This window comes from Crocodylus porosus, unplaced genomic scaffold (assembly GCF_001723895.1).
Source record: "Crocodylus porosus isolate Cpor-Errol unplaced genomic scaffold, CroPor_comp1, whole genome shotgun sequence".
NCBI classification, from domain to species: Eukaryota; Metazoa; Chordata; order Crocodylia; family Crocodylidae; genus Crocodylus; species Crocodylus porosus.
In genome coordinates this window covers 83,761,221-83,775,170 of record NW_017728886.1, presented here as the reverse complement: position 1 = coordinate 83,775,170, position 13,950 = coordinate 83,761,221, and the positions used below count along the sequence as shown (strand labels likewise).

Below are 13,950 nucleotides of genomic sequence, written 5' to 3'. Positions count from 1 at the left end.
TGTGGTCTTCTGGCCAGGTGCCGGGGGATTGGAAACTGGCTAATGTAGTCCCAATTTTCAATAAAGGGAGGAGGGAGGACCCAAGTAACTATAGGCCTGTAAGCCTCACCTCGGTGCTCGGGAAGATTTTGGAGAGAATCGGGGGCCAGCAGGGGAGATTGTGCTCAGGGGCAATCAGCATGGGTTCATCAAAGGCAGGTCCTGTCTGACCAACCTGATGGCCTTTTATGACCAGGTAACTAAATCCTTGGATGATGGTGTCACTGTGGACATAGTCTTTCTAGACTTTAAGAATGCCTTTGACACTGTCTCTCACCCCATCCTCATCAATAAATTAAGCGACTGTGGCATTGATGCCTACACAGTTGGATGGGTAAAAAAATTGGCTGATGGGGTGCACCCAGAGAGTAGAGGTGGATGGGTTGTACTCAGCCTGGCAAGATGTGAGCAGTGGGGTACCCCAGGGCTCGCTCCTCAGGCCTGCACTGTTTAACATCTTCATCAGCGACTTGGACGAGGGGGTGGAAAGCACGCTGTCCAAATTTGCTGATGACACTAAGATGTGGGACGAGGTAGACCTACTTGAAGAGAGAGAGAGGCTGCAAATAGATTTAGACAGACTACAAAAGTGGGCAGATGAGAATAGGATGGGGTTCAACGCAGATAAATGCAGGGTGCTGTACCTTGGGAGAAGGAATCCACAGCATACGTACAGGCTGGGGAGTTCCCCTCTTGGAAGCACAGAGGCAGAATGGGATCTTGGAGTCATTATTGACTCCAAGATGAACATGAGCCACCAATGCCAGACTGCAGCCAGCAAGGCCAGCCATACCTTGTCATGCATCCAAAGATGCATCTCAAGCTGGTCCAGAGAGGTGATACTCTCCCTCTATGCGACATTGGTTAGGCCGCAATTGGAGTACTGCATCCAGTACTGGGCACCGCACTTTAAAAAGGATGTGGCCAGCCTGGAGAGGGTTCAGAGGGCCACCCGTTTGGTGAGAGGGCAGCAGGACAGGCCCTATAAGGAGAGACTGAGGGACCTGAACCTGTTCAGCCTCGGCAGCAGGAGGCTGAGGGGGGACCTGGTGGCTGCCTACAAACTCATCAGGGGAGATCAACAGCAAATAGGTAGAGTCCTTTTCTCCCCAGCACCACCTGGGGTGACAAGGAACAATGGTAATAAGCTGATGGAGAATAGGTTTAGGTTAGAGATCAGGAGGCAATATTTTACAGTTAGGGTGGCCAAAATCTGAAACCAACTTCCTAGGGAAGTGGTCCTCACCCCTACCTTACATAAATTCAAGAAGAGGTTAGGTGATCACCTGTCTGGGGTCTTGTGAACCCATAATTCATTCCTCCTTGTGGCAGGGGGTCAGGCTAGATTATCTGTTCAGGTCCCTCCTGACCCTAGCTACTATGAAACTATGAAACTAATAGGCTACTTTCTAAGCGCATTGTGCACTCAAATTTTCAATTAGCTTAACTGAGTCTGTCAGGGGTGGGCAATTATTTGGGTTGGAAGGCCACTTAACAAGTTTTGGTGAACTGTTGGGGGCAGGACAGGGAGATGTCAATTGATCCTATCTGGCCTGTTGGCTGCCACCAGGAGCCTGAGGAGGGAGGCTCCTGGTGACAGCCAGCCCCTGCAGCTTGATCTTCAGTCACTCCCCCACAGCTGACATAAACTCACCTCCTAGTGGGACTGTGGTGGCAGTGGTTTATCATGATGGACAGATGTGGTGGCTACCTGACACCTGCCTTGCACCCTGTGTGGGCCAGCTACCAGCAGCTGTGGTGCCAGGACTACGCAGCTGCAGCACCAACAGGAAGGCGGATGGGTGGAGGGACTGGATGCAGGAGGGAGCACAGGAGTCTGTGCACTGTCAGTCTGGCCTGAGCTGCAGCAGAGCGAGCAGCCTGGGCCCAGCCCCTCTTCTCAGGCTCTCAGCAGTGGCTGGCGGGCTGGATAAGATCAACTGGAGGACCGGATACAGCTTGTAAGCCATATTTTTCTCACCCCTGTTACATTTGCTCAACATCCATGAAAATCAGACCACAAGCATTCACAACTTGTACCAGGGCTGACAGAGCAAAAGAGCAGGCAAGCAAATGTTAGGCAGATTCAGCTGATTGGTTTGCAGATCTTTCAGATTTGCAATACAGTTCAATACCTGACAAACTGAAACAGTAAAATTTCACTGCAACCTTTCTCCTACAATTTAACAGGGAATACGTAAATAAAGCATCCACCTTGCCTCCCGGTATGATGTAAATTAATGTCTGACACACAATATGAGAAGAAAAAAGCATGTGGGAGTGGCAGGCAGCAACATGTAGCATTGAGGTTAAGTAACATGCATAATATATTTAAAGAAAAATTGACACACCATTTAAGATGACTTTGACACTTAAAATAGTTTTTAAAAGTATTATTAGTTTGCATTTAATTTTAGAAACAAACATTATAAGGCCAACTTCACTGTTAGAGTAAGCAAGGGACACTCTTCTGAAGTCAGTGGCCAGCAAGTAATTTGTCTCAGAGAATTTTATCCAACAAAGAATCTGTGAAGCATTTGTCTTATCTCCTAGGGACAGGAGATTTCTAATAAGCATTCACTACACTTTTGATTAATTCTAAAACCTACATGGACTGAGAAGACATGTCTCATTTGAAGAATGTCTACAAAAAGACGTATTATTATGATCTGAAAAGCAGCTATGGAAAATATGCATAGCCATAATCAAAAGATCTGTGTGTTCATCCATATCTGCTTATGTCAGAGAAAAAAAAAGTTACAATTGCCTTTCACATCTGTTACTCCTGTAGTTTCAACACAGTGACTGAAGATCAAGCTAGATTCTATTTTGACTTAAACATCCAGAACATTAACAAAGTAGCAATTATACAATCTCTTGCTAATGGTGCATCTGGCATAAAAACAGATCTTGACTTCCAGATACCAGATTGAATTTTCAGGCAGAATGGCTAGGGGGTGGGGGGGGGGTGGACTCTTTACATGTCTTTCTATAAGTAAAATAGGATGCTACTTAACCTCCACATTAAAACATTTTTGATCCACTGACAAAAAGCGTGAGGTGCTCTGTATCAAATGAGTACATCTGCTGTAGAGTGATTCATTGGAAATATACTTGCTGACTTTATTTACATTTACGCTTCATAGCATTACTTCACTTTAATAAAAGGTAAATGAGTCCCTACAAACTGTCATAGTAATCTGTGAATATCTAACCTTGCTCAGCCAAAACATTCCCAATGTTACCCACTACTCCTTGTTTTGCAATCTGATTTTGGACATTACTCAATTTATAATCTTTCTCACCTTTTCTTAAGTAAAAACATAGTGGACAATACAAAAACCTTGAAAAAAAATAATCTAAGCAATGTTTCATCAGAGAATGTAGTAGTCAAATACCTATACTTTTTTCCTTGGGATTTTGCAATTGTGGGTAACCACATAAATGACAAGCTAATAATGGAAAAAAATATTTGGCCTTCAGTCAAAAATGGTTTTTTTTTTCCAATCAGAATTTTTTTTTTACAAAAGCAGATATACAAACCTTTTTGTTTGGTTGAAAACTCTCACAGTAATGTTTGATGGAAATGTTTACCCACTGCTATTCATGTTTTTTTGTTGTTGTTGATTACCTGGAATCATATCCTGGCCCTTTCTTAAGGACATAGAGGACCCTTGCCCACTAAAACTAGTACAGTTCACTGGCCAGAGTATCTGGGGATATCATGCAAGAGATTTGCACCTAGTATTTCATACTTTGCTTTGCTGTACTCCTGTATGTGAGAGGTGCAGGAACCCAGTAACTCCACCAAATATTCTCTGGGCAAGGCTAGACAGCTTGTTAATATCCATGGAGTGATTTGCAGTATGCATCCTGACATTTAGGCTGCATGTTTGTTCTAATATAGAGTCCATAATTATAACGTTGCATATTTTTACATATATAATGCATATTTTATTCTTTATTACTGTTTTGTAGTTTGTGTTAGTCTCTTAGCAGTGCCTCAATATTATAGTTTCAGTATCCTATGCTCCAATGATCTTTACTAAATATTTAAGTCAAATATTATTAACCTAATGCTCCATGCTAGTGTGTATCCTGTCTTGTGCCCATTGTAATGTCCTCTTAAAAACTTGAAAATAATCCTATCTATTGCTTTTATCCCTTCCCACTTAGAAACTATTGATTTTCTTTTCCTTTCTTGCCTTTTGTTTGTTGCATTGGATGGATATGAAGGCTGGGTTATTTTGAACAATGCAGCAGCTTTAACATTCACTATATTGAATTATATCAAAGCTCTTTTTGTCTGCATACAACCATTTTTAATTATCTTAATGCAGTTACTAAAAAAGATTTTTAGGGTAACAAGGAACATAGAGTATTTTGTTTTTATGGGACCTATGAAAAGATTAGTTTTTGATTTTGTCTTTAATGTCTCAAGCAAGTTCCTTTAGACAAAAAGACAGCTGTTCTAGCAATATGCATGTTATAAATCAAGTTTCTTCTAAGTTTAAAAACTTAAAAATCAGAAATTTGTTAATAACCAGCACACCATTTTCACAGTCACTTTTCAGAACAGAAACTTCTCTGTGTGATTCAGAGTCAGATCTGGTTATTTATGTGACAAAAAATGTTTGATTTTTTAATTCCTCCTTAATTATGTAGGGTCCTCAGCCTCAAAAGAAGAATAAAACATTAATTTTCCATCTTCTGCAGTCATAGAATGATAGAAGTAGGGTCGGAAGGGACCTTGTAGATCTTCAAGTCCGACATCCTGCCTGGGCAGGAGAAAAAACTGGGCTCAAATGACTCTAGCCAGGCAGGCATCAAGCCTCTTAAAGACCCCCAGGGCAGGAGCCAGCGCCACTTCTCTTGGAAGCTGGCTCCAGATCCCGCCGCCCTGACTGTGAAGTAGTTCTTACAGATGTGTAATCTAAACCTACTCTCCAACAACTTATGGCCGTTATTCCTTGTTTCCTTGTTGTGCCAGGGGGCACTAGGGGAAACAAGGTCTCTCCCAAACCCTTCTGGTCCCCCCCTAATGAGTTTATAGACAGTCACCAGGTCCCCCCTCAGCCTTCTCTCGTGAAGGCTGAACAGGTTCAGGTCCCGCAGTCTCTCATTGTAGGGTCTGCCCTGTTGTTCCCGGATCATGCAGGTGGCCCTCCTCTGGACCCTCTCAATGTTGTCCACATCCCTCCTGAAGTGGGGTGCACAGAACTGGACACAGTACTCCAGCTGTGTCCAGTGTTGCATAAAGGGGGAGGATCACCTCCTTGGCTCTGCTTGACATGTACCTGTGGATGCACGACAAGGTCCGGTTAGCCCTGCCAACTGTGACCTCGCATTGTTGGCCCATGTTCATCTTTGAGTCAATAATGACTCCAAGATCCCTTTCTGCCTCCATGCTCTCAAGAAGGGAGTTTCCCATCTTATAAGTGTGCTGCTGGTTACTACTGCCCAAGTGCAGCATCCTGCACTTGTCAGTATTGAAACACATCCTGTTTTTGTTAGCCCACCCCTGTAACCTATGCTGTAGTCTTTCCCTCCCTACTACCATGCTTACTTCACCCCAAATTTTGGTATCATCAGCGAATTTAAACAGGTTGCTTTTCACCCTGTCATCTAAATCGCTGATAAAGAAATTGAACAGCATGGGCCCAAGGACCGAGCCCTGGGGGACTCTGCTGCTCACTTCTTCCCAGGTCAAACATGACCCGTCCACCACCACCCTCTGAGTACGACCCTTCAGCTAATCTGCAATCCATCTGATTGTGTAGTCATCAATGCCACAGTCGCCCAATTTTTTTAATGAGGATGGGGTGCGAGATGGTGTCAAAGGCCTTGCTGAGGTCCAGAAAGACTACATCCACGGCAACACCTGCATCCAATGCTTTTGTGACCTGATTGTAAAAGGCAATCAGGTTGGTCTGACATGACCTGCCCCTAATGAAACTATGCTGGTTGCCCTTGAGCATCATCCCTGAGGCCGGCTCATCGCAGATGTGCCCCATGATGATCTTCTCAAAGAGTTTCCCTAGGATTGAGGTAAGACTGATGGGCCTATAGTTGCCTGAGTCCTCCCTTCTCCCTTTTTAAAGATGGGGACCATGTTGGCTATCTTCCAATCATCTGGCACCTGGCCTTAGCACCACAAGCATTCGTAAAGCCATGCCAAGGGCCCTACAATAACCCCTGCTAGCTCCCTCAACACCCGGGTGGAGAGCATCTGGACCCACTGATTTGAACATGCCCAGTCCCTCCAGAAGCTCTCTAACTCAGTCCTCCCCAACCTGAGGTCTGGAGGCATTCGTCTCAAGTCCATCTTGCACCACAGTAGGGAAGTCCCAGTCCCTGCATAAGAAAATGGAGGTGAAGAATTGGTTAAAGAGGTCTGCTTTCTCCTCTGGTGCAACCACCAGATTGCCCAGAGGATCTTGCAGGGGCCCCACATTTCCCGGTGCTTTCTTCATCCTCCCTGTATATTTGAAAAAGGACTTTTTATTATCTTTGATTTTGGATGCAAGTCCTAGTTCTATGTCCACCTTAGCTTTCTTGACAGCCCCCCCTACAGGCCCAAGAAGAGGAGGTATACTCCTCTTTGGAGATAGCACCCCCCTTCCACCAGGTGTACACCACCTTTTTGGCAATCAGGCATTTCCATACACCCTTGGTGAACCAGGGGGGCTTTCGGGCACTTCTGCCCCTCTTACTTTTTGTTGGGATGGTCACCCCTTAGGCCCTGAGTATTGTCTCCTTAAGGAATGAACACTCATCTTGGGCACCAACCTTCACTGCTCTTGAGAACGCCAGCACCTCTCCCACTAATCTCCTCAACTCGTTGAAGTTGGCCCTCTTGAAGTCTAGGGCTACCACCTTGCTGCAGGCCCTTGACACCCTGCGCTGGATGGTGAATTCCAGCAAGCGATGATCGCTATCACCCAGGTGGTCAAGAACCTGGAGGCCCCTTACCAGGTCATTGCCTGTGGCCAGGACCAGGTCCAACAGGGCATTTCCTCTGGTGGGACTGTGCACCTTTTAAACTGTCAGCAACTTTTAAACTGAAAAATTAAGCCTATGATATGGTATGGTAAGGCAATGAAGCTGCACAGGTATCATCAAAAGTATAATTGTAAGAGAACAGGGATATAGAGCTATAATTTATGGCAGTGGAGCACTGCCCAACCTTCCTCACCAGCCTGATCCTGCTGTGCACTAGCCCAACCCAGTACACATGGATCAATCTGTGGACAACCCAGTGCACCGCAGGGCTCCCTATGGGTCCAGAAGTTTGACAGGTGGGAAGTGGCAATCAAGGCTACCACCACTCTCTGCTGCCAAACATTTATACCTGTGGGAAGCCTGGCATGGTGCTGGGGGTTGGATCTGGCTTGTGGGCCAGGGGTTGAGCACCTCTGGTTTGGGGCCCAGAGAGAAAAATCTGGCACACTTACAATTATAATGTGATTAAGGTGTTACTTGGACCATAAACATCGCTACATATGCAGCCTATTTGTGGTGCCATAAAGTGGCAAACCAACCACAAAGATATTCCCCAAAATATGCGGAACATCTTTGTGGCTCATTTGTATGGTGCCATACATTGAATGTGTAGCACCATGGGATGCAGGGCTGTCCCAGGGCTGAGGCTGACAATTAGCTGATTAGCAGCCCTGGCCCCAGAGAGCCCTGGAGAGTCTCAAACTGGTTCCATGACAGAGCTATCCTCTGCCTAACTCACAGGATCAGGCTGGAGACAACTGTGCAGTGGCATGACTGGGACTGGAACAATTTTATGCCTTATCCCAAACATGTCCCTTGCTAGGCACATCTGGGATGGGGCATAAAATTCCTCTGATCCCAACTATGCCATTGTTTTAATGTGCACCAAGTGCCTGACTCAAAACCCAAACTGTATTTAGCATGAATGGTGATTAGTGGGGAATAAAATCTGAAACATTTGATATGTAACTAATTGACAAGGAGACCAACACACCATATTTTACCTAACTTATTTCTAGCAACATTTTAGGTTTGACATTTAACCTACCTTAATGGTTTCATATATTAGAAAGGAAATAATTTAGTTTTTACAAAAATAATTTGTTTTTTTTAAAAAAAGCGGTAGATAAAATGTGGCTAGGGAGGGTTTTTTCCCCAGCTTCCAGAAGCATATTTTACTACAGGATAGATTAGAAGTGAGCAAAGCTCAAGTTAACCAGGTTATGTGCAGGAATCTTTGCAGCAGCTGGATAGAGATGGAATTCACACCTCTAACCTGTAGAGAGGCTGTGTGACTGCTGTACTATTCCAGGCCATGCTACTACTAAAATAATCCTGACTGTAAACTATCTCTAATCTAAAAATTGATGCAGATAAAACAAGATACGTAAGGAGACCCAGAGGAGAAAGCAAGCTATTTTTTCCTTCATATTCCTCCTGTCCTATGGCTTCTCTTTATTATTTATGTAATGTTGGGTTTGACATGGCTTTGATAGATGTGGATTAGTGTTTGTGTCTGATGGAAGGAACACAAGAATTAAAATAAAGAGGGCAGGAGTGCTTCACAGACTGGGTGGGAAGTTTGTTCTACGCAGGAGGGGTAGACACAGACAAAAGTAGAACGATACTAAGGGGGGAAAATGGGAACTTACATCAGAGGTGAATGTAGTCCATAATAGCAGATATGTGACATCACAGTAACATTTTAGCTCCAAACTGTAATGTCATAACCACAGAACTATGGTTTTCTTCCTCCTGTACTGGGAGAAAAAAAACATTAATTCAGAATCACATACCTTAACTGGCATGCATAACACAAGAAAATGCATTTTTGTATGCAGTGTATTCAAGACTGCTTCAGTAAGAAAGCTTACTTAAAATTGGATTAATAGTAATAAAATATTTTTGTAGTAAGACATAGCTAAAGTCTTTCTGCCAATCTAACTAAAAGGTTTGTACAGGATGTGCTTTTTAAAGTTATCTCAAGTCTTAGGAAAATGGAGATTTTGCCCTTTAAATTCTTCAGTGGAATAACGCAATTCAATAGATTCCTCCGGCCACAGTGCTTAGGATTATGGCTATACCCTTCACATACATATAGTAGTAAAAGAGCATATAGGAATTTTTGTTCCAAATGCATTTTCTCAGTAGTTTGTGTTTCATTAAAATTACCATAACAGTGGCCCTGCTTTTATACATGAACTGTCATTAACTTATCTAAGACTGTTAAGAGCAAGTCTAGATGACAAGCTAACTAGAAACATCAGTGGTCACTGGCATTCTTGCCGTATTAAAATTTTTGAGGAAGCAAGTAATGGTATGTAGTGTACTGTAGGGAAATTAATGCAAACGAGACCTTTGGACAATGTATGTACAATGAAAATCTTTTGAGAGAGAGCTAGAGAAGAAGCAATATGTTGCTTGACCTGTGAATGTATTTACATGTTAGGACATCTATTTTTTCCCCTTGAGTTTTACAAATGAGATAACAAAAAGGACCATGGAAAACAGTATGTCTTTGTGAACCCACAGATGTATGCATACACCCCTACCTATCAAAACATAGAATCCTTTCTGTGAGAAACTCATGATATCTTACAAAGTTTTTAGAATTTATGATTCCTTTTTTTGTTCTTTTCTCTAGCATTCTATGTTTGAAGGTACCAGAAAGATAACAGTAAGTCAGCAGTAAGCAGAAATACAGTTTACAAGTATGACTATCTAAAGGCACTTCCAACAGTTTTAAGCAAAAAATACATGGCTAATTTAATACCTTTGTAAGGTGTTTCAGGGGAAATTTGATCAAAATATTGCAGACTCTTAATGCATTCTCTTATGATAATTTCAGTCTTTTTACAGCAGAGGTTCAAGCATGCCTTTCATTGTATGTTTCTAATTAAATGGCTGTAACAGAAATACGTAACCCAGCTGACTATTCAGACTCATTAATATTGTTGTATTTTGAATTGTTGTTATGGCATGTTGTATCACTGCAGAATGTTTGCTTAGATACTGCGTACTGGTTCTCAGAGAACTAAACAATTGCTGTTTTTAGCCACAAAAATGCACGTCTGCTTTCAAGTACACACACTTTTTGCTACATCATTAAAGAAAAATGTGTTGCCTATGATATGAAGAGAACAAATTACGCAAATCCCAACACTTCATCACAGAAAAATGTACAAACACAATTGAACACTTTTTTCCCTACATCTAGCACTACGTTGCCAGAGAAGCCATCCCACACAGACCTGAAAAATCTCAAGTTTCACGGGATTCACACAACCAATCAACAAAGACCCAGGAAAAAGTTATAGGCGGTAGGTTTCTCTAATTATTTAACAAAATCAAAGTAGATAACACTGAGAATTGTTTAAGAAGACTCCCACCAATAATCATAAACCTTACAAAAGCAACAGATAAGTCTTTGTAAACTTGAAATAAAAGATTACTTAACAGCAAGTTTTAGGCCAATCACATTCTCTCTTGCTTTGTACTTGAAGGTTCTATGATGCATCAGCATTTCCTTCCACTTCATCCTGCAATGAGATCATAATCTATTACTATACAAATTAACATGATGTTACAAATTAAGTATGGTGATTTCACTGCATGGTTAAGTCTTTTCTTCTTAACCCTGAAATATCTTTTATTAACAAACAAAAAATATTCAAATTATCTCCTAAGAACTTTCACTCGGATATTAAATCCCTTTTTGGTGTCTTGGAGAAAGGAACTACCATAGGTGCTAGCTCAGTTGAAAGGCAAATGAGGATGCTTTACATTCAGATGTTAGTCTGATCCATTAGGCAGCTAAGAGAGACTTGGTATCCAAATATTTTACTCTGTTCCTATTTCAAACTCCTCAAGCTCCAACCACCCCCCAGCCCCCCAGTTGTAAAAAGCCTTCATCTTAGCTTTAAGTTGTAGGGAGCACTTCCATCTGCTGAGGAGCCAAGCGTCTCTGAAACCAGGGACTAGAACACTGGATTCCCCTTTTCATTAGGTTTCCCACTTTTTGCTCTTTTTTTTGGTCCCCAAAATTTTGCATTCCTTTCAGCAAAGGGGCTCAGCTTCAGGAGAGGTAGAAAATATCCCCATACAATTTGGGTTATAGCCAATCGTGGTTAAGGTAATGTCCTGGGAGAGGGGAGTATAATATAGATGTGAACCTTATCCTCAGCTTCCCACCTCCTGGATGAGTACTGTAAGCAACCACAAGCCTGCTGTATGAAAGAGGCACTGGGAGCACCACCACCACTTTCCTCTTCCTCCTTTATTGGCCATATTTAACATGTAGAACAGCTCTAATTATACCATATTTTGTAAAGGGCTCAGTCGTGTCAGCATGTTATGTGTGCTACTTACACATCTACTAGAACTGGCTCTTCAAAACTAATGCTATGTTTCTACCAGATTTCCATTTCCAAAAAAGAGGTTGCATCAGGGCTATACCTCACTCCTAACCCACAGTCTCTCGCTCCCCCAGGCTATGCCGGTGACCCTCAGTCCCAACCTGCAGTCCCCTGGCCCTTCCAGTGTCCCTTACTCCCAACCCTCAGCCCCGCCATTCCTGCTGGTACCCTTCACTCCTGACACGCAGCCCCCCCAGCGCCTTGCACTCCCAAGCCACAAGCCCCCCACCCCTCCCATGCCCTCACTCCCAAGCCACAGCCCCCCTCATCCCTGTCAGTACCCCCCATTCCTGATCTGCAGCCCCCCACTCCTCCCAGCCCTGCTGGAGCGGGTCCCAGCTGCCCCCACCCCAAGCAGGCTAGAGTGTGGTGACTCCGATTCATGTAGGCAGCAGCCAAGCAAGTCTGGCCCCAGTGTGGGGTGCAGGGAAGAAGACGGGAAGCCTGTAGCACTCCTCACCCTGGGCTGGGGCTCCTGCGCCACGCCAGGCGATTGGGCCATGGCTCTGCTTTTCCCTCCCCACAAGGCAGCATCTCTCAGCTGCCCCGCCCCTATAAGCATGGGTACTGGCTCCTGTGTTGCTGGCCCAGCCATGGAGCTCCCTGCTGCCCTCAAAGGGCCCCCTTTCCCTCGCTGGCACAGCCCCATCTCCTGGACACCAACCCCCTGCACTGCCAGGCATCTGCCCTCCTCACACACCCATCCCCTCCACACACCTCTGACACACATATGCACACACACACCACCTCCCTCCTCTGGACAGCCCCCAAACCCTGCCTCTCCAACCTCTGCCCCCACAGATTTACCTGCATTTGGCTGCCGAGGCTGCTTCCACCACCTTGCCTGGCTGCATGTCAGCCATGTGTGTGCACGTGCAGATGCACGTGGTACCCTGCCTCCAATCGCCCTCCCCCTGCTCCCACCAGAGGATCAAAGCAAAACAGTGCTTCAGATTTCAAAAAAATGGATGGAAATTGGAAGACTCAACAAGAGGACATGTCTGGGAAACCCCAGACATACAGTAACCCTACTTTACTGCTTGGGTGGTGATCTCATCAGCATGCACTGCTCACCCACTCTCACTCTACATGTACAAAACCTGAAAATGAAGCAGTGGAGTTACCCATTGGGGTTTTCTCCAGTTTCTGCTTTCAAAAGCTGTCTGCAGCGTGCTTAAGAGCAGCAACAAGGGGTTCCCTCTGGATGGCTTTACAATCTCGTTAAAGTTGAGGTATCAGTGTGTCTGCCTAGTGTTGGACTAGGCCTGGGTAGAACTAGGTGTCTACCTGCTTGGACCTGTATCAAACTGCAGCACCGCTCTCTACAGTGGTTCTGAACCTTCTTTGTACCAGGACCCATTTGTACATATCGATGGCCAGTCCTGATCTAGTAAACACAGTAGTTTAAGTTGAAAACAGCACCCTGCCCCCCCACCCCACCTCATGGAGCATGGGGGGGTGGAGGGCAAGCAGTCCCTCACAGGCTGGAGCTCTACTAGCCTGCAAGGGAAAATTCAGTTTCCCACATTTGTCTCCTTTAAATGAGAATTCATTTTTAAAGTTTGTTCGTGACCCTTTCATGTATTTTGCGACCCACTTTTGAGTCACAGCCCACATGTTGAGAAATGCGACTCTGGGGAATGCTTGGGTTGACCAGGAAACTGCATCATGGCTTTTAGGCCCTTTTGGGGCTAGATGGTGGGTAGGCAAGGTTTCCTTTAAATCAGTTTTTAAATGGGATGTTTAAACTCTGCTTATATCCTGCTTTAGGTGTGTCTAAGAATGAAAGCAAAAGGAAAATGCACCTGGGCCTTATCCAAAGTCCATGAAAGGGGGATGTAAAGATTCCTGCAAACCCCTGAGTATTGGATCAGGGTCTAATATATACATTTGATGATACTTCTCTTCCCTCCATTCTCCCCCCACCCCAAGGATGTGCAGAACTTCCCTCCTGGTCTGTTTGCCTACAGTGCTGTTTGGGAGGGGAGAAACAAAGATCAAGGCTCAGGCAGGAAAGCCAAGGGTGGACAGTCCCACACGGGCACCCAGGCTGTGGCAGGAAAAACGTAGAGAATAGACTTTTTTCCTGTCGGGGGAAGGCTCCAGATAAACCCCCGCCTCTGCCGGCACCTGGAGGGAACTCCACACGACAGCAAGAGAAAACCATTCCTCAGCCGGTCTCTGAGGCAGACACGGATGACTCAGTGGCTGGCAGGGCGCGCGGCCCAGCTGGCATGAGCATGACTAACTGGCAGGCGCTGGGGTTTAGGGGCCCCCCGCAGCCCGCCTCATGCTGAGGTCACCTGGGGATCCTGGCGGGCCCTGAGAAGAACACCCTGCCCCACCCCGTGACTCCCCCAGCTCCGCAGTCCCGCCGGCTCCCACCGAGCGGGGCCGGGGTAGAGACTCCCGCCTGGAAGCTACAGGCAGAACAGCCAAGCTCCCGCCCCGTCAACAACCGCCACCCAACACCGGACACGCATGCGCCCCTACC

The 13,950-nt window shown here is 45.0% G+C and overlaps 1 long non-coding RNA gene across 1 annotated transcript; it reads right to left on the bottom strand.

Annotated features, from left to right (window-relative positions):
* Window positions 1-2,813: 2,813 nt before the first annotated feature.
* On the bottom strand, window positions 2,814-7,361 carry LOC109312143. Its single transcript, XR_002101702.1, has 2 exons — window positions 7,075-7,361; window positions 2,814-4,746 (listed from the first exon to the last, which is right to left on the bottom strand). It is a non-coding gene; the product is annotated as an uncharacterized LOC109312143 (long non-coding RNA).
* Between the last annotated feature and the right edge of the window lie 6,589 nt (window positions 7,362-13,950).